The sequence below is a fragment of the Acinonyx jubatus genome, chromosome C1, assembly GCF_027475565.1.
Source record: "Acinonyx jubatus isolate Ajub_Pintada_27869175 chromosome C1, VMU_Ajub_asm_v1.0, whole genome shotgun sequence".
Classification (NCBI taxonomy): Eukaryota; Metazoa; Chordata; class Mammalia; order Carnivora; family Felidae; genus Acinonyx; species Acinonyx jubatus.
This window is the reverse complement of record NC_069381.1, coordinates 67,969,071-67,992,927: the sequence shown is the minus strand read 5'-3', so window position 1 is coordinate 67,992,927 and position 23,857 is coordinate 67,969,071. Positions and strand designations below refer to the sequence as shown.

The following is a 23,857-nucleotide window of genomic DNA, read 5'->3' as shown; positions in this document are numbered from 1 at the left end:
TAATTCATCTCCCTCTGGTTTTTCCTACTTGGTGCTGCATTCTCTCCGCAACAATAAAGTGATAGATCTAAAATCAAGTCTGACTATCTATTCCTCTACTTGAACTCTTTCAGTGGTTCCCCATGTCCATGGCTTCTTGGCATGGTATGTCCATATCTACCCACACAACTTCGCAGTCCACCCTTACTGCCATAAAAATTGTATTTGTTGTGTGACACGATCTTATTATACAATTAGCTTATACCACACTTCAACTTTAAGCTTTGTAATTCATCTGTGTCTTTGCTTTGATTGCTCTCTCTGCTTGATATATTCTTCCTACTTTTCAACTTCCAGATCCATTCTTCAATACTCAGCAAAAAGAATTTTTCAATAAATTTCTAACCCAATTTAAAAAGATTTTTTTCTATATCATTCTTAGCACTGACCACAATAAAAGTGAAATTATAATTTTATGTCAATTTCCCCTACTAGATATAACCTACCCAAGGACAGGATCTGTATCTTCATCAACTTTGCACTGTCAGCACCTAGCATAGTACTATATGCATGGAGATGATTCTATGAAGAAACCCAATTTCTGTCTTGGGCTACTGAGTAGATGATGATGCTATTCAGTGAAACTAAAATAAAGGGAGCCACAGGCATGTGGAGCTAGACTACGTGTTTGAGATGTTAAAGGACATTCAGATGAAAATATATAGTAGGTAGAAGAGTATATGAGTCTGAGTCAGGCATTTAGAAGGGATCTGGGCTAGAAGGAAAGGTTACAAAGTCATAATTATACAAATGGCAATAGCTCAATAAGGAAGTTCTTGAATTGCTTTCTGCCTAAACTTCCATGCTGAAAGCTAATTATTTAGACCTTCTGCTTTAATCAGAGTTGCTACTACAGAAAATCATTTTAATTAACTCAAATACTCAAGAATCTGGATAACTGCAATATCCTTTGGTCTAGATTAAGACACACAGTTTTGATTTCAACTAGACTATTATGCTATTGTTTTGGAATTGAGAATTACCCACATGAAGCTATTAAATAATCATGACAAAACATATAAATTGAAAGGCTGAATTAAACATTACTGAGTTCTAATAGTCATGACAGTAAAGAATAAGTGTTGCTTTGTGGTATAAAAAGTGGACAATATGCCTGTAAGTCTAACATACTCATGACCTCCAAACCCATGTTAATAGGGGCTATAATAAAATATGAATTCACTTGTATGTGCAAAGGCAATATAAAATTGTCTGGCTGGGTAATAAAAAGATCAAAGGCATAAACTAGATATGCATTTCTTTTTTAAACCCTAGAACTATGAATAGGATGATGGGAACCTCTAATGGACATACAATGGGCAATGCATTATATATATATACACACATATATATACACACACATATACATATATATGTGTATATATATATACATATATACATATATATGTGTGTATATGTATATATATATACATATATATAAAATTCACTTATTTTTTAATATTCATCAAATGTTTTGAGTACCGGCTATATGTCATCACTGTTCTGCGCAGTGAAAATTGAGTAGTAAAGAATATAGGCAAAAATTCCTTTTCTTTTTGAGCTGATAGTTTAGGGGGAAGACATGTAATAACATAAATAAATAAAATAGAAAGAATGTTAGACGGTGATGAGTCATATGAAGTAAAGTGAAAAAGAAAAGGGGAATTTGAAATGCCAGACTGGGACAATTAATTTGAAATATGGTGGACAACAAAGCTACACATTTTAACAACAATCTGAAGGAAGTTCAAGAGTGAGCACTGTAAACTTTTGAGGGAAGAAAATTCTGGGCAGAAGCCAAAACTGTAAAGTGGAAAGATTAGAGGGGTGCCCAAAGAACAGCAAAAAGACCTAGTGTGAGAGTCAAGAAAGCAAGGGGAAAGTAGTCAGATAGGTAATGGGTGCCCCTATCAGGCCAAACACCTCGACCATTGGTTTTAAGAGCTTTTATTCTGAGTGGGAGCCACTGAAGGGAATTGAGCAGAGAAGTGTCATAATCTAACCTATTCTTTCCCCCACTTCTAGAGCATCACTATGGCATCTGTGCTAAAAGTACACAGCAGAGGCAGAAGGATTGAAACAATAATCCAGAAAAGAGGTATGGTGGTTTATGCTAGGGTGGCAGCAGAAGATACGGTAGGAAGTAGACAGATTCAGGATTTATTTGAAGCTAAAACCGTATAGCATTTAGTAACAGCTTGAATGTAAATTATAAGAAAAAAATGAAGCACTGAGAACAACTATAACATTTTTGGTAAATCAACTGGAATAGTCAAGTTGCCATTAGCTGAGCTGGGAAATACTACAGGAGCAGCAGGTTTGGAGCAGATAGTAAGAGCAATCAGTTCTACTTTGGGTCTACTGAGGTGCTTGTTAAAAGTTCCAGTAGAGATGGTAGGTGGACTGTTAGATAAAGGAGTCCAGAATTTGGGAATGAGAATTGAGATAGAGATACAAATTTGAGAGGTGTCAATATATAGATAGTGGGAGAAAAATAGAGAATATGAAGAAATGATGTAAGAGAGTTAAATAGTAAATGGACTAAGGAAATTTACTACAACTGCCTAACAACACAATGCACTCACTTATCTACCTGATCATCAATTGAAAGTGAGACGGAGAGCAAAGTCCAGGTGTAGGTGTATAATCAGCTGAGAAACCTGCTTAACTATGGCTATACTTTTTCCAGCTGTGCCATATGTTGAGACAGAATTTGGAGTGCAAAGGTTTATTGGGAAATAATGCCTCTGAAATTAAAGAGGAGGAAGCAAGATTGGAAAGAGGCAGCCGGCAGACCCTGATACAGACTGACAAACTCCACTAGTGGGATAGGAAACCCATTAGAGGAGTCTTGCATTAAATGCAAATGGCTAGACCTTGAGAGCACCATTTACTCAGTCATTGGCTGAAGTCACTGGACCTCTCCAAGGAGTTCACTCACAGAAGACCCCAAAGTGTAAAAAGCTGGAGACCATCAGTCAACCATATTCCCCACTGTTTGACAATTTCTTTCTCAAAGGAGGATCTGAGCAACATATCTCTTCAAGCCTACCAGACCAGTCTTTTCAATCTTTCATAAAGTGAAAAGGTTGAGGGTGAATGAAAGGAGATAATTTTATTAATTGAACATGAAATTTAAGCTGTCTAGGGAGGGAAGTGAAAACATGAGATTTGTAATGGACACTAAAGACAGGAGAATCAGTGGATGTAAATTCTATCAGGACTTAAAGATTGTTGGAGTAAAGATACTAGAAGAATTGAGCTGAGAATATAGGAGGTGATGCCTACTGTGTGGGGTACATGAAGTTGGGATTATGGAAAGGCTTTTGCTAACAAGAAGGTTTAGGATGTGACCCTGGGAGTGAATGAATAGCTGCAGTCAGGTGGGAGACAAAATCAGTAAAGGAAGAGGTTAAGAAAATGAGAGGCCATATTATGGGAAAGACCACCTATAAGAATACTAAAGTCACTGAGACTTAGGATGGCATTAGGTTGAGAAGTAATGAGCCAGAAGCAGAAGTCTTTAAGTAATGAAGGAGAGTGAATGCGAGATTGGTAGGTGACTTCAACAAGGAAGGCGGTAAATGACAGATAACATGGGATTCAAAGCTGGAAGGAGAAAAGGAAACAGTCTTGAGGAACAGGGTGGATACCTACCATACAGATATATAAGTGGAGTGGGAGAAAAATGAACATCCACTTAGAGTTGCAGAAGCAGCCCTGTCAAGAATCAGGTGTCCAGGGAGAGGAAGAAGGTGAGGTGATCATTCAAGAAGGTGCTGAATGTACAGGGGATTCTGTGGATGGTTATCCATGATTTCCCCAGGACCCTGTGGCTGGATTTCCTGAACTAATTAATACAGGGTGTTAAAGTACAGGAGATGAAGGGTAGCCTTGGATTCTAGGGCTTTTTATGGAGACAAACCTAACACAAATGAAAGGTATAACCTGATCTGATCTGTGATCTCAGAGCAGGTAATGGTGGTGAGACTGGAGTGACCGAGAGTTGGAGAATGGGTGGGGTCTGTGGTCCCCTCTTCACTACAGTTGTTGGAGACATAAAACATGGGAGGGGCACGGAAGGCTCACATTATGTACATAAAATTACAGTTTGATGTTCTTGATGAGAGAATCCTAGTAAGTACATTTCATTTTTACGTATGTGGATGTTTTTACACAATCATCAATGTGATTCTGAAAGGAAGGAAGCAAAAGCAATGTTTTGAGTAGTCTGAGATGTGCTGATAATTGTTTTCGCATGCTTCATCTCAATCAACTTCTTAACAAATTTGTAAGAAGGGTATTTACTAATTTTCTACATGTGAGAAAACTGATATTCAGAAAGATCAAGTGACTTGTCTAAGATCATAGCTAATTCTCAACAAGAGGTAGGATTCTTCAGTAGGTCTCTCTGACTTAAAGCCTGCACAAGGTTCTCTATGCTACGCCTTAACACCCATCTGACAGGATTCCTCTCTATGAAGGTTGTTTTAATATTTTATTTTTCTGAAAATAGTTATATATTTGATGTATGATATTAAACATATTTTTGCTATGTGTGAAAACACATATATGTATATATATAATTATAGTTATATAATTATATATGTAGTTATATATAGCCAAGTATTATCCTTTTTGATAATTTTCAATAAATTAACTTATAATTCTACAAAAAAAGTTTAATTCCCTATGCATTATGCATTTGTTTTTCAGATTTTAGCCAATTTGTCAGATTCATTTATAAATGTAGCAGCAGATCAGAGAAGGCTGAATAGAGAATTTGAGGGCCAAAGCATCCACAGCTCAGATTTCTATCACGAATTGGAAAGAACTCTGTATGACAAGAGCTTCAGGTCTGGAACCAATAAGCAGTGGGAAAACCAAAGGCCCAGATTCCATACAAGCTATGCATTTTTCATCCATATCAAACTAAGCTGTTAAAAATATATGTACTTTCATACATTTATGAGGCTAGATAAGAGATACCATATATATTAAATTCATTATGTTTTATTAAAATTACAATAAATAATAGGTTTTAATGGTAATATAAAAAGCAATAAAGCACTCCAAAGGTAATACAAATAGCTTATTACATTCATAACAATTTTTGTATATAAACAATGTGTCCATTTTTATCAAATATATTTTTATTAAGTGTATTATCAATTATTTTGAGTCATTCTACACTCTAACACACAAAAAAATTACTACACCCAGTTACATTTAATAGAAGGGGTTACTATAACTGTTCTTTTTTAAAAAGTAAAATTATCTCAATGTAGTATTAAAATAGCTGCCTTGAAAATAATGCGAATTTTTTTGGCTCGGCCAACAGAGGCATCAGCAAATATTTGTCAAAGCTTGTTTCCTAGGCTCTCCCATGCTTGCAAGTGCCAATCAGCCCATTAGGCCGGTGATGAGGAGAGAGGAAGAACTTGAATTACAAAGCACATTCAGTTCCCAGAGAGAATAAATCCTTGAAAATTGATACTGACCATATTTCATGGAGTCTACAATATATATTCTCTGAAATCAGGGTGTCTTTTTAAAATGAAAGTCATCTTGGGGTGCCTGGGTGGCGTAGTCGGTTAAGCGTCCGACTTCAGCCAGGTCACGATCTCGCGGTCCGTGAGTTCGAGCCCCGCGTCGGGCTCTGGGCTGATGGCTCAGAGCCTGGAGCCTGTTTCCGATTCTGTGTCTCCCTCTCTCTCTGCCCCTCCCGCTTTCATGCTCTGTCTCTCTCTGTCCCCCCAAAAAATAAATAAACGTTGAAAAAAAAATTTTTTTTAAAATAATAAAATAAAATAAAATGAAAGTCATCCTAGATTTGATAAAATGTGCGAAATGATTAAATGAATTTTTTTAAGTTTATTTATTTTTTAGAAAGAGTGGAGGAGAGGCAGAGAGAGAGAAGGAGAGAGAGAGAGAGAGTAGGAGAGAGAGAATCCCAAGGAGGCTCCACTCTGTGCAGAGCCCGATGCAGGACTGGATCCCATAAATGTGAGATCATGAACTGAGCTGAAATCAAGAGTCAGACACTTGGGGCGCCTGGGTGGCTCAGTAGGTTAAGTGTCCGACTTCAGCTCAGGTCATGATCTCAGGGTTTGTGAGTTTGAGCCCCATGTCCGGCTCTGTGCTGACAGCTCAAAGCCTGAAGCCTGCCTCAGATTCCGCATCTCTCTCTCTCTCCGCCCCTACCCAGCTTGTTCTCTGTCTCTCAAAAATAAATGTAAAAAAAAATTTTATTTTTTTATTTTTTTTAACGTTTATTTATTTTTGAAACAGAGAGAGACAGAGCATGAACAGGGGAGGGGCAGAGAGAGAGGGAGACACAGAATCGGAAGCAGGCTCCAGGCTCTGAGCCATCAGCCCAGAGCCCGACGCGGGGCCCGAACTCACTGGACCGTGAGATCATGACCTGAGCTGAAGTCAGACGCTTAACCACTGAGCCACCCAGGTGCCCCATAAATATTTTTTTTTTTAAAAAGAGTCGGATGCTTAACAGACTGCACCACCCAGGCACCACTAAACCATTAAATGAATTTTAATCAATTTAGCTTGGCACAGCAATTCACACATGGGTCAAATTCTTTCTCCACATCTTCCAAACAGATCTGCAGGCTCTGACAAAGGCAGAGTGAGCAGCAGAGAGTCCTAACACAAGAACTCTCTGAATAGCTACCCAAATATGAATACCCTTTATTCAAAGCAGGCCCGTGCCCACAGAATGACACAAGGCAAGTCTGAGTTCCAAAAAGATGAGTTGCAAAGCGTTTGCACACAACAAAGTGCTACAAGTTTCACTTCTCACTAGTAAAATCTTAGATAAGGCAATTCACCAATGGATCCTGTGGAGTAGACTCTTTTTTTTTTAACTATTATCAATTAAGTTCTTGTTGATGCCAAATATGGTTCTGACCAGTTTTGCATATTACTTAATTTAATTCTAAAAAGAACCATGAGGTACGTATTGTTACTTGATCTATAAATTTAGGAACTGAAACTCTGAGAGGTCAAATAACTTGTCCCAAAGTCCCCATACATGGAGTAAGTGACTGGTTAGGATTTGAATTAAGCTCAGTATGCCTTGCACTGCTCCAGAGGTCTGTCCCATTTCTGCAAGGTGGCTTAGTGCGGACTCATGTGCCAACAGTCTCAGAAGTCTCTGCTCACCCACTTCAAGAATGAAAGGCTAACTGCAGAATTTGAAGTTAGAATCTTAAAACACACACACACACACGTACACACACACACACACACACACACACACAACATGTTTATATTCCCTCAGAGATCTCTCATGTCTCTTGTAATTCAGTTTCCTTTGGGCACATTGTAATTTCCCCATTACAGTTGGAAAATACCATTACGTATCAGGAATCAAGATTAACTGTGGAATAATTTAGAATGATAGTTATAAAATGGTAAACTATAGTAGGAAAGTAAAATACTGTGTCCAACAAAGAAATCTCTAGTTTTGGACAGAATCTCTAGCACCTTTTTAGTGATAAACCATTATCTTGTTAATGTTTTACAATTGGTGAGTGCAGCTGGTGCGTGATACACTTTACTCATGATATTTCACTTAAACCTCATGGCAACGAGATGGGTATTAGAATCCTCATTTTTACAGATGACAAAAAAAGAGAGAGACATTAAATAATTTGCCTAAGATGAACTGAGCAGCATTTCTAAATTGGTCTTTAAAACTTCAAAATCCATTTTCTTAACCATTACACTATACTCCCTCTTGGCCCTCCTGAATTGTCATAATGTAATTTGAAGGTGGAAAGGCAGTGACATTCTGAAACCGGGAGCTGAGAGTGAAGAATGAAGGAATCCCTATAATCATCTATTTCTGATTGCTCAAAATTTTTCAAATGGCATGTTACATAAAGTGAAGACAAATTGTGTGTTGGAAGGAATTAGTCCATAAAAGGCAAGAGTACTGTGGAAAAGAAGAGGCATTCATGTGGGGAAACAAGTTTTAAAAAATAGCGTAGGCAACTTAATTTTTCAATTCCTTGGGTTTTACAGTGAAGATTTAAATAAAAGTTATAACATGCAATGTTCTGCAGTTTTGAAGACCAGAAGTACTTTTCAAATTCCTCTGGAAGACATGAAAGATAGTACTGGATTAATATTTCTAATGATACTGAACAGATCTCATGAGAACATTTAAAGACTGTACAAAAGACACTTCTCAATACTAAATACTTGGGAAAAGCTCAAACTCTCCATTCTCTGATGATGAACTTTAACATGAAAACATTTTACAGCCAGGGAGACTATAAGCCAAATTTATAGGCCAAAATTAGCAAAACATGCCAATCCCTTGTAGGTAATATGTTCTTGCATACGAGTGTGGGGGAGATAGCAGAGACAGAGGAAAGAGAAAGCTGTCTGAGGGGAATGACATTTCTAGGCAAAGATCACCTGCGGACACACAGATGACTGCTAAGATATCTGTGAATCTCCAACATTTACACATAATCTTCAGTATAAAGATTACTCCTTCAAAAATAAATGAAATTGGAGTTTTTCGAAATACAGTTCTGACAGACAGTTCAAAATAGCCTGAAATGTTGAGGATCAAATTTTAATGATATAATAATTTTATAATTAGATTAACAACTTAGACTAGTAATTGTGATAACCAAATAAAATAAAAGTACCATTAGTGGGAAATCAGATAATATCTAACCAGGACAAAGTTGTTATCAAGAACTAGTCATGAGCTAACTGTTAGTTGATTTTTTGTGAGGGCGGGGGGAGGGGGCTCCAGTCTCCTTCCATATGATAAAAGTGAATACTTACCTTCCAATCTATTTATTTTATTTATCTGATTTTTCAATAACTGAAAATTCTCAGGAGCAACCCCAAGAAAATGACATAAATGTGGTTCCAGAAAAATCCACTTCTACTTAAAGAGAAAGGATCTGCTAAAGAAAACTTACAGATTTTTCCCATCAACCTGCCCTCCCATTCCTTGCTCCAGGGATCGCTCCTTCTAGAAGCAGGTCTTTTCTGTTTTTCATCCCACCCTGCTAGAATCATTTCACATAATTTTGGGAAATGGTTCTAGCAGTGCTCATGTCACACTGTTGCTGCAGGTTTGAAATAATTGTTTTGACTCCCACTTTGGCCAAATAGACTCTGACCCATACAGGGGATGCGAGAGTTTATTATAACTCCAGGCACTCTCTCAAATTGTTGGGGTAAAAATGAAGTTGAAAATAATCAGGTTTTATTCTGAACATATTCTGCCAATTCCAATTAAAAACAGATATAGATAGAGGCATCTGGGTGGCTCAGTTGGTTGAGCGTCTGGCTTCTGCTCAGGTCATGATCTCTCAGTTCGTGAGTTCGAGCCCCATGTCGGGCTCTGTGCCGACAGCTCAGAACCTGGAGCCTGCTTCGGATTCTGTGTCTCCCCCTCTCTGCCCCTCCCCCCTCATGCTCTCTCTCTCTCTCTCTCTCTCTCTCTCTCTCCCTCTCTCAAAAATAAATAAACACTGAAAAATGTTTTTAAAAATTTTTTAAACACAAAAAACGTTATATAGATGATATTGATGATAGTAGTATATACTAACAGACTAACATATGTACTAATAAACATAGACACAGACATAAACGTATATGCCTTTTCCAACTTGTGAGAAATCTATTGCTTTCTGGTAACAACCCCCCACCTTCGTCTACAAAATTGCAGCTTCTCAGTGGGAACATGGTAACAACAGGGGCTTCAAACTGCCTTTACGATTCACAACCAGGTGTTGTACTGACACACAACTGGAGAGCGGCAGAAGACTGACAAGCAGGCAGCTAAACCCCTCAAACAAACCGAAGGGGTTCCCAGCTCAAGAGCTGGAACCTACATTAGTTCTTCCAGCCTATGTCACCAGGCTTGTTAACCACGCTGTGCTCTTAATTTTTCTCTTCCCAGAGCAGAACCAAAAGGAGGGAGAAGAGAGAGGAAAATGGGGCATTGCATCTCCAGTAGTTTTTCTCTCCAGGAGTTTAGGAATGGTGCTAAAAGGAAATCCAGCCCAAGGCACCTTTAGCTACAGAGAAAAAAAAAAAAAAATCTCTCCACAGCCTCCCGCACACCAGACAATATCAGTGTCATTATTTTATGAAGACATCACTCCACCAGCCATAAGAGTGCTGGAGGTGACTGATAATAATTAATATATCTCTTCAATTACAGCCTCTGACAATATTACTGATAGGCATGTCATGGGTAACATTACATAACAAAAGATATGCTGGAAGTATTTTGTTATATGACTATTCCATCACTTACATTTTCTGCATCTGCTACTCTCCTTTCTCCTACTTGGATTGATGTAACTGCTTCCAGTGGCATTTGCTAAATTCCGGTTGTACCTCTAGGACCAAATTTTCATGGAGCAGTGCTACATTCACCTGCAAAAATCCAGATTCACCATTTCAAGAAATGGATTTGACTCAAGCAAAAATATCACCTAACATGGCATGCAGATGTTACATTTTCTTTAAGTGAGGCCTGGGATTAAGGGAGTCTGAGTTAAGAATCTGTAATTTTTATGCAAGAAAGTCAATTGCTTTCTTGAAAATGTAGCTCTCAATGTATATTTTGTTCTCAAGGGGAAACTCAGGCATCATTGTGTATTTCCTAAATTAATCCAATTATAATGATTTCTATATTTAACGATGAGCCACAAATGTTTTTAATCATGTCTTTCTCCCTATGGTACAGCTTACATAATACTATTGCACACAAGCTAAAGAACAGCACAAAAATATCCTGTACACCAACAGGATACCTGGCAACACAAGAAATTCAGCCTCAAAACTCAAATCATTCTCTGAGAGGGCAGAAGCCACAGATTTGAAACCAAAGTAAAGTCTGTCATGCTTGTTTTCTTTGGCTTTCTCCACCCAGCCAAAGTGGATAATTCCAATAAAAAGTATTCACCTTGGGGTTTAAAATTATGCCCTTAAAATTAACAGGATAATTACCTACTTTGTATTTCTCTTTTACTCTAAAGACAAAAAGTCTTTGTTTTATGGCTTCCAGGAAAAAATTCTAAGAACTTAATAGAGAAAAAAAAAAAAAGTATCAAGATTGGGACCTTCCTGCATTACCCTGGGTGCCAGCATCAAAAAGTCAGATCTAGCCAGAAAAGAAAAAAAAAACAAAAAAAACCAGGCCAGATTGAGGACCAGGGGTCCTGGCTTGAAAAACACCAGAAGGCATTTGATGACGCTGTTCTATCGTGATTTGTATACACTTGCATAAGAGTCCGATTAAAAAAAGGTATTTTTATCTAGAGGTAGATGGAAATCTATAGAATTAGTTCAGTGTGTTCAATAAGATACTTGGCAAGAACTAACTGGAAATTACAGGGTGAGTTAGGGTGACATCTTAACCATGTGTGCTCATTTGGAAGCATTGGCTCTTTAACTTTTGAATATTCTCCAAAGGGAAACATTGAAGGGGACCATATTAGTTTCCTGGGGCTGCCTTAACAAAGTACCACATATCGGGTTGGCTTAAAGAAGAGAAATGTATTCTCTCACAGTTGTGGAGTCTAGAAGTCCAAAATCAAGTTGCCAGAAGGGCTGAGTCCCTTTGAGGACTGTGAGGAAGAATCTACTCCATGCCTCCCTGCTAGCTTTTCATGATCTTATATATTCCTTGGCTTATGGGGGATGCATTCCCTGTATCAACATAGTCTTCCTTCTGTAGCTATTTGCCTGTGTCAAAACTTCCCCACTTTATATGAACACCAACCAGATTGGATTAGAACCCACCCTCATAATCTCATCTTAATTTGATCATCGGCAAAGACCCTATTTCCAAATAAGGTCATATTCAGAAATACCAGGGGTTAAGACTTAAACATCTTTTGTGGGGAACACGTTCAACCCATAACAGGGATTACACTATTTTCAAAAACACTAAGAATCTATTCATACAGAAGTATGTTTCCCAGAAAAATTACTTTTTCCACTATGCAACATCACCTCCCCTTGACTGAGTAATATACAGATAGCTCAGTGATTCTCCATGAGTTGAGCACTGAGGAGAGTAGGTGGTCGGAAGCAGTGACTACATATCATGGAAGAAAGACATACCTACAGATGAGTATCAGAATCAAAACTAAGTGTGTTTTAAAAAACTGTGTTCATATTTGAAATATGAAAAAAAATTTCCAATATTAAATATAAAAAGTAAACCTCATCAAAGTATTATTGGTGGGAATAAGTGAAAGACATTTTTAGTACTTCCTTGTCCATGCTCTTCCTCTGGGGGTATTAAAGTATGGTTTGGGAATGGGAGTAGGGTAAGAAGAAGATGACCATGTCTATCAAGGGGAGCAAGCCTCTTTCAGCATCAAGACACCATAAGCAAGGCAAGAATTTACTAGCACTATACTCAGACATGCAAAGAGAATAGACTCCTAAGTTCTCTGTTATTAACATCAACTTCTTCATAAATCACCAAATTCTCATAATTACTTTCTCTCTGCTGGGTAGCAAAGGGTACAGAACTAAATATAATGCAACCCAGTAAATTGTGTCTGATTCCATTTGGACCACTTAGTCTGTTCAGTAACAGTTCAGTTTTTCAAATTGCATCCTCTCCCCCTGCCTGTTGCCAGGATGATGTCTGAATACTTTGGGTGGCCAAGGCTGTGATGAAGTTTATACGATCTCAAGGTTCTGTAGATGGAGGAGACCTCAGATACCCTGGTGTCCTCTGGACCCTTTTGCTTGTCTTTTGACTACTGATGACTAAGACATATTCTGGCATTTTGGAGGGTTGCATGCCGGTCCCAGCCATTAATTTCCAGTCATCATTCCCTCAAAAACAGTAGCCTCTCTGTCTTGATTTCAGTCCCCTGGTGGTCTACCAGTTCTCAGAGCACCCCTACATAACCTCACAGAAACCCTGTGACATGTTGGAAATATCCACATATGCAGTGTCTCCTGGAGTGGAAATTGGTGATCTATAGTCTGAAAGCCAAATCCAGCCTACTACTTGATTTTATAAATAAAGTTTTGCTGAAACACAGCCACACCCATCCATTGATGTATTGTCTATGGCAGCTTTTGTACTACAACAGCAGAGTTGAGTAGTTGCAACAAAACCCACATGGCCCACAAAGCCTAATATATTTATTATCTGAGTTTTAACAAGAAAAGTTTGCTAATACCTGTTCTAAATGTTTGTAATCTTTAGTTGTATGCCCAAGAAAGTTATGCTACTACACACACACATAAACTCACAGCCATGTTCCTGGACTCCTTAACAACATGTAGATCCTTCTTTGATACTCCTCCTTTGAATTTCCTTTCCAAAAAAAGGAAAAGAAAACACAAAGTATAATTCTTTGCTTTACCTTGGTCTTACTTTTCTCATAACTCATGAGCAAAGGAAGGGGTAGATCTTCTATTTCTTTATTATATCCTGTTCTTTTATCTAATCCAGACATATTCAAAACAAAGAAACAAACAAACAAAAACCCTCTACTCTCTAGTAATCCATGTCTGAATGTTGTAAATAAAAGGGCCAAAGGAGTTTGGAAAATGCTTTTCTTTTTTGAGATTGTCTGGATATCACTATTACTGCCTTGTAATCAAAACAGCCAGCCTTGAGATTCAAAGCACATCAATGACCTTATGGGTTCCAGGAATGAACCATTCTCTCTCATTCCCTAAAGGCTTAGGAATAGAATGCTAAAAGGAAACATGATTTAGGCTGACAAATACATTGGTTTAATATCACAAAAGTACTATCACAGTTACATTAACGTGCATGATGATGTTTTACTACTCTGAGTGATGCCAGATTACAGTGCATGCACCACCCTTAAACTCTAGCATCAAAGTATAAGCATCTATATAAATCTGACTGTATACAAAAATAGAAACTACAGCACCCTCTTACATCAGTACCACATTCATTCTGGATATTATCTCACTTTGGCATTATCTAGATATTATCTCACAAACTTGGAAAAACTATTTCAAAAACTATGCTTTAAACTTCTTTACTTTTTTTTTTTTTTTGGTCAAGCAAATGTTTTGTCAACCAGCCTCCCCCTCTACATATATCTCAATAAAAATGAGACTGTTCCTGCTGTTCCAAAAGTCTATGGAGGTAAACAGGGCATTGTGTCATATTTATAACACAGAAGAAATCTTTAGCCAGATAACAAACTTGCATAAACACTTCCTTAAGAGTTGGGGAGCTAGCCAACCTACCAAGTGGGAGATATTTGCAAACTATCTATATCTATATCTATATCTATATCTATATCTATATCTATATATATCTACATATATATATATCTACATAGATATAGATATATGTATCTACATATATGTAGATATAGATGTAGATATAGATATAAATATATATAGATATAGATATCTATATCTATATATATCCAGATATATCTAGATAGATAGATATATATATATATATCTATATCTATCTAGATATATATAGATAGATAGATAGATAGATAGATATAGATATCTATCTATCTAGATATATCTGGATAGATATAGATATATATATATGGTTAATACCCAAAATATATGAAGAACTCATACAACACAATAGCAAAAAAAAAAAGATAACCCAATTTTAAAATGGGCAGAGAATCTAAACAGACATTTTTCTAAAGAAGACATACAGATGCCCAATGGGTACATGAAAAGATGCTCAGTATCACTAATCATCAGGGCACTGCAAATCAAAACCACAATAAAATATCACCTGTCCCCTGTAGAATTGCTAATATCAAAAAGACAAAAGGGTGCCTAGGTATCTCAGTCCGTTGAGCATCTGACTCTTGATTTCAGCTCAGATCATGATCCCAGGGTCATGGGATTGAGCCCTGCTTAGAGTTCCATGCTGGGCATGGAGCCTGCTTAAGATTCTCTCTCTCTCCCTCTCTCTCTCTCTCTCTCTGCCCCTCTCCCCCACTCATGCGCTCTCTCTCTCTCTCTAAAACAATAGTTTTTTAAAAAGACAAGAGATAGTAAGTGTTGGCAAGAATGCAGAGAAAAGGGAACACTTGTGCCCTGTTGGTGGAAATGTAACTTGGTGCACCCACTGTGAAAAACAATGTATTGTTTAGCCATAAAAAAGAAGGAAATCTTGCTATTTGTAACAACATGGATAGACCTTAAAGCTGTTAGGCTCAATGAAATGTCACACTGAGAAAGACAAATACTACATGATTCCATTTATATGTGTACTCTAAAACAAGCAAGCAAACAAAACCACCAAACTCAGATACAGAGAGCAGATTGGTAGTTGCCTGAGGCACGGTTGGGTAGTGGGCAAAATGCGTGAAGGGGTCAAAAGGTGCAAACTTCCAGTTATAAAATAAATAAGTCCTGGGAACGTCATGTTCAGCATAGTGACTATAGCTAATAATATTGCATTATATATATTTGAAAGCTGCTAAGAGGGTAAATCTTAAAAGTTCTCAGTACAAGAAAAAAAACTGTATGTGTGGTAATAAATCTTAACTAGATTTACATGGTGATCATTTCCAAATATATACAAATATTGATTCATTACACCTGAAACTGATCTTATATGTTAATGATATCTCAATTCTAAAAAAGAAAAAAGCTAGGGAGCCAGAAGAGCTAGAAATATGTGTTTATATGTTTATACTTATATATAATAAAATAATGAGAGTTCCTGCATTCCTCCAGGAATACCATTAGGTCCTCTACACCCGTATATTATTTCATTTATATCTCTTTATCTTATGAAGAAGATATTATTAACTCTACTTAACAAATGAGGAAACTGAAGCCAAGTCACCTTATCGAGTTGCCCATAGTCCTAGAGTAAATGAGAAGGAGAGCCAGGACTGAGCCCAAATCTATTGGATCCTAAAGTATAATCCAAGGAAATGCTTTCCACATTGAGCCCCTACAAGCTATTGACATGTTGATAAGATGTGATGAAACAAATGTTTTAGGGGAAGAGACTCAGAAAGGGTCAACTGATGAGGGAGAGTGAAGGGAAGGCACCTCTGAGTGATGCATAGATTGGGAGCAGATGGCTCTTGATTATTCTTAGGCACTATACGGACACAAAAGCACAACGGCATAGCTCCATGGGAAACCGAATTCCTCAGAGTGGGTCTGGCCTTAAGACTTTCTTTTCCTATTACTTTTCTAAGTTATTCATTTCATGCACAAACATTTGCTAACCTTATTAGGCAACAGTGGCAAACACGGATCCATGATCCTATTCAGCAAATGGAACTCCACTCCTCAGTCACTACCTATCCTTCTACTATGCAAGCAAACAGACCAGCGGTATGTTCATCAGGCAACTCTCCACTAAAAGAAACATACACACATACACACAAACACGCACATCAAGAAAGAACAGAAAAACATGATTTGTAGTATTTGCCATTTTCCACAGTGTAAATATTTTCCATCATGACCAGTATTCAGCAATCAACATGTCAATCCTTAACGCAGAATTGGGAAAAAAAATACCTTTGGGAGATTGCATGAGCCAGCTCTAGCATACCACTGACTCAAATGGTGTCCTTCTACCTCTCCTGAATTTTCTTACACTTTATACCTCATTTTCTTCTGTTTTTGAAATACCTATGGCTTTAAAGTCAATGGCACACTAATTGAAAGTCTTTATTTTATGGCCGTATAATATTCTAGGTTGTATTACAGTAATCTTGACCACATCCAGCCCTAGGATAGGGAACATCAGATTTATTTTTCCATTCTAAGTGTGGCTTCACAGATAGTTTTGTCTATTTGTGCCTGGTATGGTGAATGGTTAGTTTTCTTTTAGTGTTAGTTGTCAAACTTCTTAAAGAATAGAGAAAATATCTAATATTTCTTATTTATTTCTCATTGAATACCTAGGAATGTGCTGGTGGTTAATAAATACTTGTTGATTGGTTCTTCTAGGTCATGTTCAGAACTCTTAAGCTACTACAGACTACAAATGGCAGCACCTGTGTGTGTGCTTTGGGAACTTACAGAGCTTGCAAATAATACAGTTTTATTTTGTTATTTCCTTCTGGCCCCACACAGAAGACCTCAGACTTTAAAGCTGAGGTTCTGAGCAACTCACTCTGAACCAAATGTATCCAGGGCTCTTCCTGCCTTTATTCTAAAGTCGGCTCACTGCTTAGTTCCAAACTGCTCTAGGAAGTCTGCTCCATACAGCATGTATAGGAAAAGAAGAACTTGCAGATTCAGGTTGGATCCTCCTTGCTGCAGAAATGAAACTCTATGGACCTAGTTTTCAAAATTTGAATAGCAGTTTTATTATTTTCCTAAAGAAATGTAGTCTCCACATAATGAGGGATCTTTTCTGGTTTGTTCACCCTTAAATCTCCAGAACCTAGAACACTGTCTGGCATAGAATAGATGTTCAATGAATATAAATGAAAGACAGCATAGCCATGGAAGTGAAAAGAAATAAAAAAGTAAGATGAAACAAAATGAAATATTGGGCAAATCACTCCAACATAAAAAATATACAAATGATGTTCCAGTATGAATTTATCTTATAAGTTTGAATCCATAATACTAACTCAGGAAGCCAATCGATAAGAAAATAAGATTACTGGACTATACATGAACCTCTGAAACCAGGCACCACAATTGATGGTTGTAATCTGATTTCAGCATGAGTATCCAATTTATTTCTGCATTTGTTTTGGTTGCACAGGCTACAGAAAATCCTGATTTACACAGATGACGAATGAATTATTTTAACATCTCTCTTTGTAAACTCAGAAATCTTCAATTAAATACATACAGAATCTTGAAAGAGTAGTACGAAATTTGTGTTTGCAATTTGAATAACTAGTAAAATCTCAGAATAACATTTGATGAATGGTTTTCTCAACAAGTTTAAAATTTCATTGACATATATGAAAACATGTGCATATATACATATATACATATCTTGAAATATGAGACATTCAATAATGTTACTAATTTCATATATTTCAATGCCCATTTCTATCACATATTTACTCGGAGTTTTATAAGAAGCAAATTTACTTTTTTTTATGTTGAATCCAAATTTTAAGTTTCAATTTTATTGCAAACTTTATAGGTAGTTGTAAATGAGATTAACATAGCAGGCTAGCATTGTCATTTTGGGTTTCTTCAGCTTATTAAAAATGTCGACAACAAGAGACACAGCAAGCAAAACCATATTTTAAGAGAGGCTTTATTAATGGTGCTATTACCAGGGAGGAAAAAAAAAGACTTCTTGTCTCATTTGAAAGATTTGTATCAGCACTTGGCCTTGGCAGAACCAAGTAATTTCAATTTTATATATATATATATATATATATTATATACATTATGTATAATGTATATATTATATACATTATGTATAATGTATATATTATATACATTATGTATAATGTATATATTATATACATTATGTATAATGTATATATATATATGTATATATATTATATACATTATGTATAATGTATATATTATATACATTATATATATTATATATAATATATATAAAATATATATATACACACATATATGTATATGTATGTATGTATATATATATGTGTGGAGATATATATATATATATATATATATCTCCACACATAATACCAAAAATTCTGCATTGCAGAGAGTACACCTCTAAAATTTGGCAATTTCTATCAGAAAATGAAAGACTGTTTTAAAATATGCTCATTAATCTGCTTAATAGCAAATGACTGTCTACTCAATACACCACAATTATTTGAACTCATTTTGGCAACTGCTCCTATACTGCAAATCCTATAGTTTTTCCCGCCCTTACTTTCTCAATGCTAATTGCAACACTGATCCATTTTTGACAACTGATTTGATAGAGCCTTTTTAAATTAAAGTAAAACTTAAACAGTTTTCCCTGTTGTATGTCCTTCAAGGATGTTACTCAGTAAATATATACCATTTGTGTTTACTCATTTGGTCCTATCTTACTGACAAAAAAAAAAAAAATTGGTATAATGCATAGTGTTCATACCTTGAAACAGTTGAATTGTAATGGTTTCACATAATCCACTTTTTGAAATAAACAATTCTTCATGAGCAGCTTCTTAGTATCTTTTTCACACAGTATTTTAAAGGAATGGCAATAAGTGTATATTCACTGCTTGCTCATTCACCATGACTGTAGCAAAATCAATAGCAGAGGGTTGAATGAGTGTTTTCCTGATATCTTGTGCCTTTCCTCTTACTTACGTGATAACTTCAAATGGTGCTATAAATACTTTTTTATTGACCTATTTACATTTTCAAGCATACTTTTTCAAGAACATTAAATGGTGGTTCAAATTTTACTAAAAGATGTTGGAAGACTTACGTTTATAGTCAACCTTTATTCCAGAACTTCAGAACATGTCAGAATTCACAGAATAAAGAACTTTGCAAAATTTAATTTCACAAACACAATGAGGACTTTGTATAGAGGGCACTAGATTTGGGGCTGGTATAACTTGACTTGTGTCATCTGATCCTTATAATTTTCATGGAATTAACCATGAAATTCTATTTTCTTTTGAAACTTCCTGTTTTTAATTAGTGATGTCTAGTTTGAACAGCAATTATCCCACCCCAATTTTAACAATTACACTTGTGTGTATATTTAATTTAGGCAGGTAACATCTGACACTTTGTTAGTAAAATATGGTCATGATGCAGTGTGTAGAGTTCACCTGTTACTGCACAATTGTCTAATAAGCCACGATAAGAGCGTGAGGGAGCAGATGTGCCTGACCTTTGCCTGGCATTTACTGGAGCACAGCACACATGTGCTGAACTAGTGAACTCACTCGTATCATTTTACATGAGCAGGCATGTACAGGCTTGAATTCAAGGAAAGACCAGAGAAAAGCTCCAGCCTTCCTGGTAAATTACATGTTTGGAGGAAGGTCCAATATATGTGTAAATAAACAAAAGGAACCAGAGCACAAAATCTTCATGAAAACCAGTTAAACCCTGTGTACATGGTTTGATAGTCTCTAAAATGCTAAAAATTGATAGTCTCTAAAGTGCTAAAAATTGGCAAATACGTGGTAGAGTCTGTTGTTTTTGTTTTGGGTTTTGGCTGTGGTTTTGGCTACAGCTTTTAAAATAATGAAGTATAATTTTAGATGAATTAAACGTGAAACTCAATAGAAGCATCTTGTAGAAAATGCAGGTTTCACAGCAAGCAGTTTGAAAGTTACCGAGATCTCAAAAATGCCTGGCCCACTAGAAGACATGGTCAAAATGTTTGTCAACATTTCCCAAGTAAAATCCCAAGTACAATCACCTGCTGAGAACAGGAGTAAGGAGAATGGAAGGCCAAGAAAAGGAAGCTGGAAGGGAGAGAAAAAGAGGTATGGAGGGGAGAGGGAAGGAGGGAAGCTATGGAGGAAAGGAGGGAAGGAGGGAGGATAAGGGGAAGGCAAGGAAGGAGAAAGGAGAGAAAGAAGAGAAAGAATGGGTCTTGAGCTGGTGCTCTGTGATTGGTCATCTTTACATTCTCTCAATGTCTGCCTCTACTGCTTCTGAAGCCTCCCTCTCATACCGTCCACCTCCCACTAGGCCTGCTCTTTGTCAAAGCCTCCATACCCTGACCTCTGCTTGTAGGAGCAGACCCCACTGTATTGTGCTTTTCAGACACCATGTTTTTTACAAATTGAAGGTTTGTGGCAACCATGCATCCAACAAATCCACTAGCAACAACTTTTCCAACAGATTTGCTCACTTTGTGTCTCATGTCACAGATTGGTAATTCTCACGATATTTCTAATGTTTTCATTATTATTATATTTGCTATGCTAATCTGTGATCAGTGATCTTTGACGTTACTATTGTAATTGCTTCCGGGCTCCACAACCATCCCATGTAAGACAGCAAACTTAACTGATAAATACTGTGTATGTTTTGACTATTCTACTAACTGGCTGTTGCCCTATCTCTCTCCCTCTCTTCAGGCCCTCCTATTCCTTTTGACACAATAATACTGAAATTAAGCCAATTAATACCTCTACGATGGCCTCTAAGTGTTCAACTGAGAGGAAGAGTTGCATGCCTTTCACTTTCAATGAAAAGCTGGATATGAGTAAGCTTAATGAGGAAGGCATGTCTAAAGCCAAGGTAGGCTGAAAGCTCGGCCTCTTGCACCAGTCAGTCAAGTTATAAATGCTAAGGAGAAGTTCTTGAAGGAAATCAAAAGTGCTACTCCAGCGAACACATGAATTGAAAAACAGCCTTACTGCTGATATGCAGAGAGTTTCAGCAGTCTAGATAGATGCAGCCAGCCACAACATTCCCTTAAGCCAAATCCTAATCCAGAGCAAGGGCCTAACTCTCTTCGATTCCATGAAGGCTGAGAGAAGTAAGGAAGCTGCAGAAAAAATGTTGGAAGCCAGCAGAGGCTGAGTCATGAGGTTTAAGGAAAGAAGCTTCCTCTGTGAAGCAATGCAAAGAGAAGCAGCAAGTGCTGATGTCAAAGCTGCAGTAAGTTATCCAGAAGATCTAGCTAATTAATGAAGGTGGCTACACTAAACAACAGATGTTCAATGTATACAAAATAGCCTTATGCTGGAATAAGATGCCATCTAGGACTTTTCATACCCAGAGAGGAGAAGTCAATGCCTGGCTTCAAAGCTTCATAAGGACAGGTTGACTCTCTTGTTAGGACTAATGCAGCTGATGACTTTAAATTGAAGCCAATGATCATTTACCATTCTGAAAATCCTAGAATCCTTAAGAGCTATGCCTAAATCTACTCTTCTTATGCTCTATAAAGGAAGCAACAATGCCTGGATGACAGCACATCTGTTTACAACATGCTTTACTGAAAATGTTAAGCCCACTGTTGAGAACTACTGCTCAGAAGAAAAGATTCCTTTCAAAATATTACTGTTCATTGACAATGAACCTAGTCGTCCAAGAGCTCCGATGGAGATGTACCACAAGATCAATGTTGTTTTCACCACGCCTGCTAACACAACATTCATTCTGCAGCCCATGAATTAAGGCTCCATTTCAACTTTTAAGCCTTATTATTTAAGAAATACATTTCTTTTTTTTTAATGTTTATTTTTGAGAGAGAGACAGAGTGTGAGTGGGGGAGGAGTAGAGAGAGAGAGGGAGACACAGAATCTGACACAGGCTCCAGGCTCTGAGCTGTCAGCACAGAGCCCGATGAGAGGCTCGAACTCACAGACTGTGAGATCATGACCTGAGCTGAAGTCGGACGCTTACCGACTGAGCCACCCAGGAGACCCAAGAAATACATTTCTTAAGTCTATAGCTGCCATAGATAGTGATTCTTCTGATGGATCTTGGCAAAGTCAACCCGTCTGGAAAGGATTCACCATTATAGATGCCATTAAGAACATCTGCGATTCATGGAAAGAGGTCAAAATATCAACATTAACAGTAGTTGGGAAGAAGTTGATTCCAGCCCTCCTGGGTGACTTTGAGGGGGTTCAAGACTTCAGCAGTGACAGTAAGTGTAGATGTGGTGGAAACAGCAAGAGAACTAGAACTAGAAGTGGAGCCTGAACATGTGACTGGATGGCTGCAATCTCATGATCAAACTTACGTGGATAAGAAGTTGCTTCTTATGGATGAACAAAGAAAGTGGTTTCTTGAGATGGAATGTACTCCTGCTGAAGATGCTGTGAAGACTGTTGAAATGACAACAGAGGATTCAGAATATTATATACATGTAGGTGATAAAGCAGTGGTAGGGTTTGAGAAGACTGACTCCAATTTGGAAAGAAGTTCTACTGTGGGTAAAATGCTATCAAACAGCCTCACATGCTAGACAAAAAATATTTTTGAAAGTAAGAGTCAATTAATATAGCAAACTTAATAATTCTCTTATTTTAAGAAATTGTAACAGCCACCCCAACCTTCAGCAACCACTGCCTTCATCAGTCAGCAGCCATTAACACTGAGGCAAGACCCTTCCCTCCAAAAAGATTATGGTTCTCTGAAGCAAGCCTCCGATGACAGTTAGTATTTTTTAGTAATAAAGTATTCTTTAGTTAAGGTATAAACATTGTTTTTTCAGGCATGATGCTATTGCACATTTAATAGACTATAATATACTGTAAACATAATTTCTATATGCACTGGCAAACCAAAAAATTCATTTGACTCACTTTATTGCAATATTTGCTTTATTGCAGTGGTCTGGAACTAAACTTGCAATATTCTGGAGATATGCCTGTAATTTTCCTTCCCATAACTCTTAGGCACTTCATGAATAACAGTTGTCTTTACCCCCAGAGGACCAAACAGAAGAAAGCATGATGCTGTATGCTGTGTTGGACTGGTGTGGGACTAAATTTTTATGAAGTTTCAATTAGCCATGCCAATATTAAGCATGACATTTTTGGTTTCCTGAATCCAGGACTATAGGAATATTCATTAAACAAATGCTTCTTGAGCACCTGTTGTGTGGCAATGAGTGTTAAAAAAAGATTGCAATCAACATTTATCAGCCACTTACTATGTGCCAGGCACTGTGTTAAGTGCATTCCATACATAATCTTTTCACTTTTCACAACACATGAGATAGGAAATATAATCCTCTTTTCTCATATGGGAAAACTTTGGTTTAAAAACATTAATAGCCTAAAGTCAAACAGTTGGTAACGGGATAGGAAGAGATTTCAAACTATATCTAAATGACACAAATTCTATGTTAATAACTCAAAACCCACAACTCTTCCTTCAAATGCATAATCTTTAGCTCACTGTATCTCTGACCAAT

General features: G+C 37.0%; 1 long non-coding RNA gene across 1 annotated transcript in view; it reads right to left on the bottom strand.

The window, feature by feature from the left end:
• The window catches only part of LOC128313907 (uncharacterized), a 224,010-nt gene extending 201,079 nt beyond the window's left edge, over nucleotides 1–22,931 (bottom strand). The window contains exons 1-2 of the long non-coding RNA XR_008295003.1: nucleotides 22,679–22,931; nucleotides 10,352–10,473 (exon numbers count right to left, since the gene is read on the bottom strand). This is a non-coding gene — a long non-coding RNA (uncharacterized LOC128313907). The remainder of the gene's footprint in view (nucleotides 1–10,351; nucleotides 10,474–22,678) is intronic.
• Between the last annotated feature and the right edge of the window lie 926 nt (nucleotides 22,932–23,857).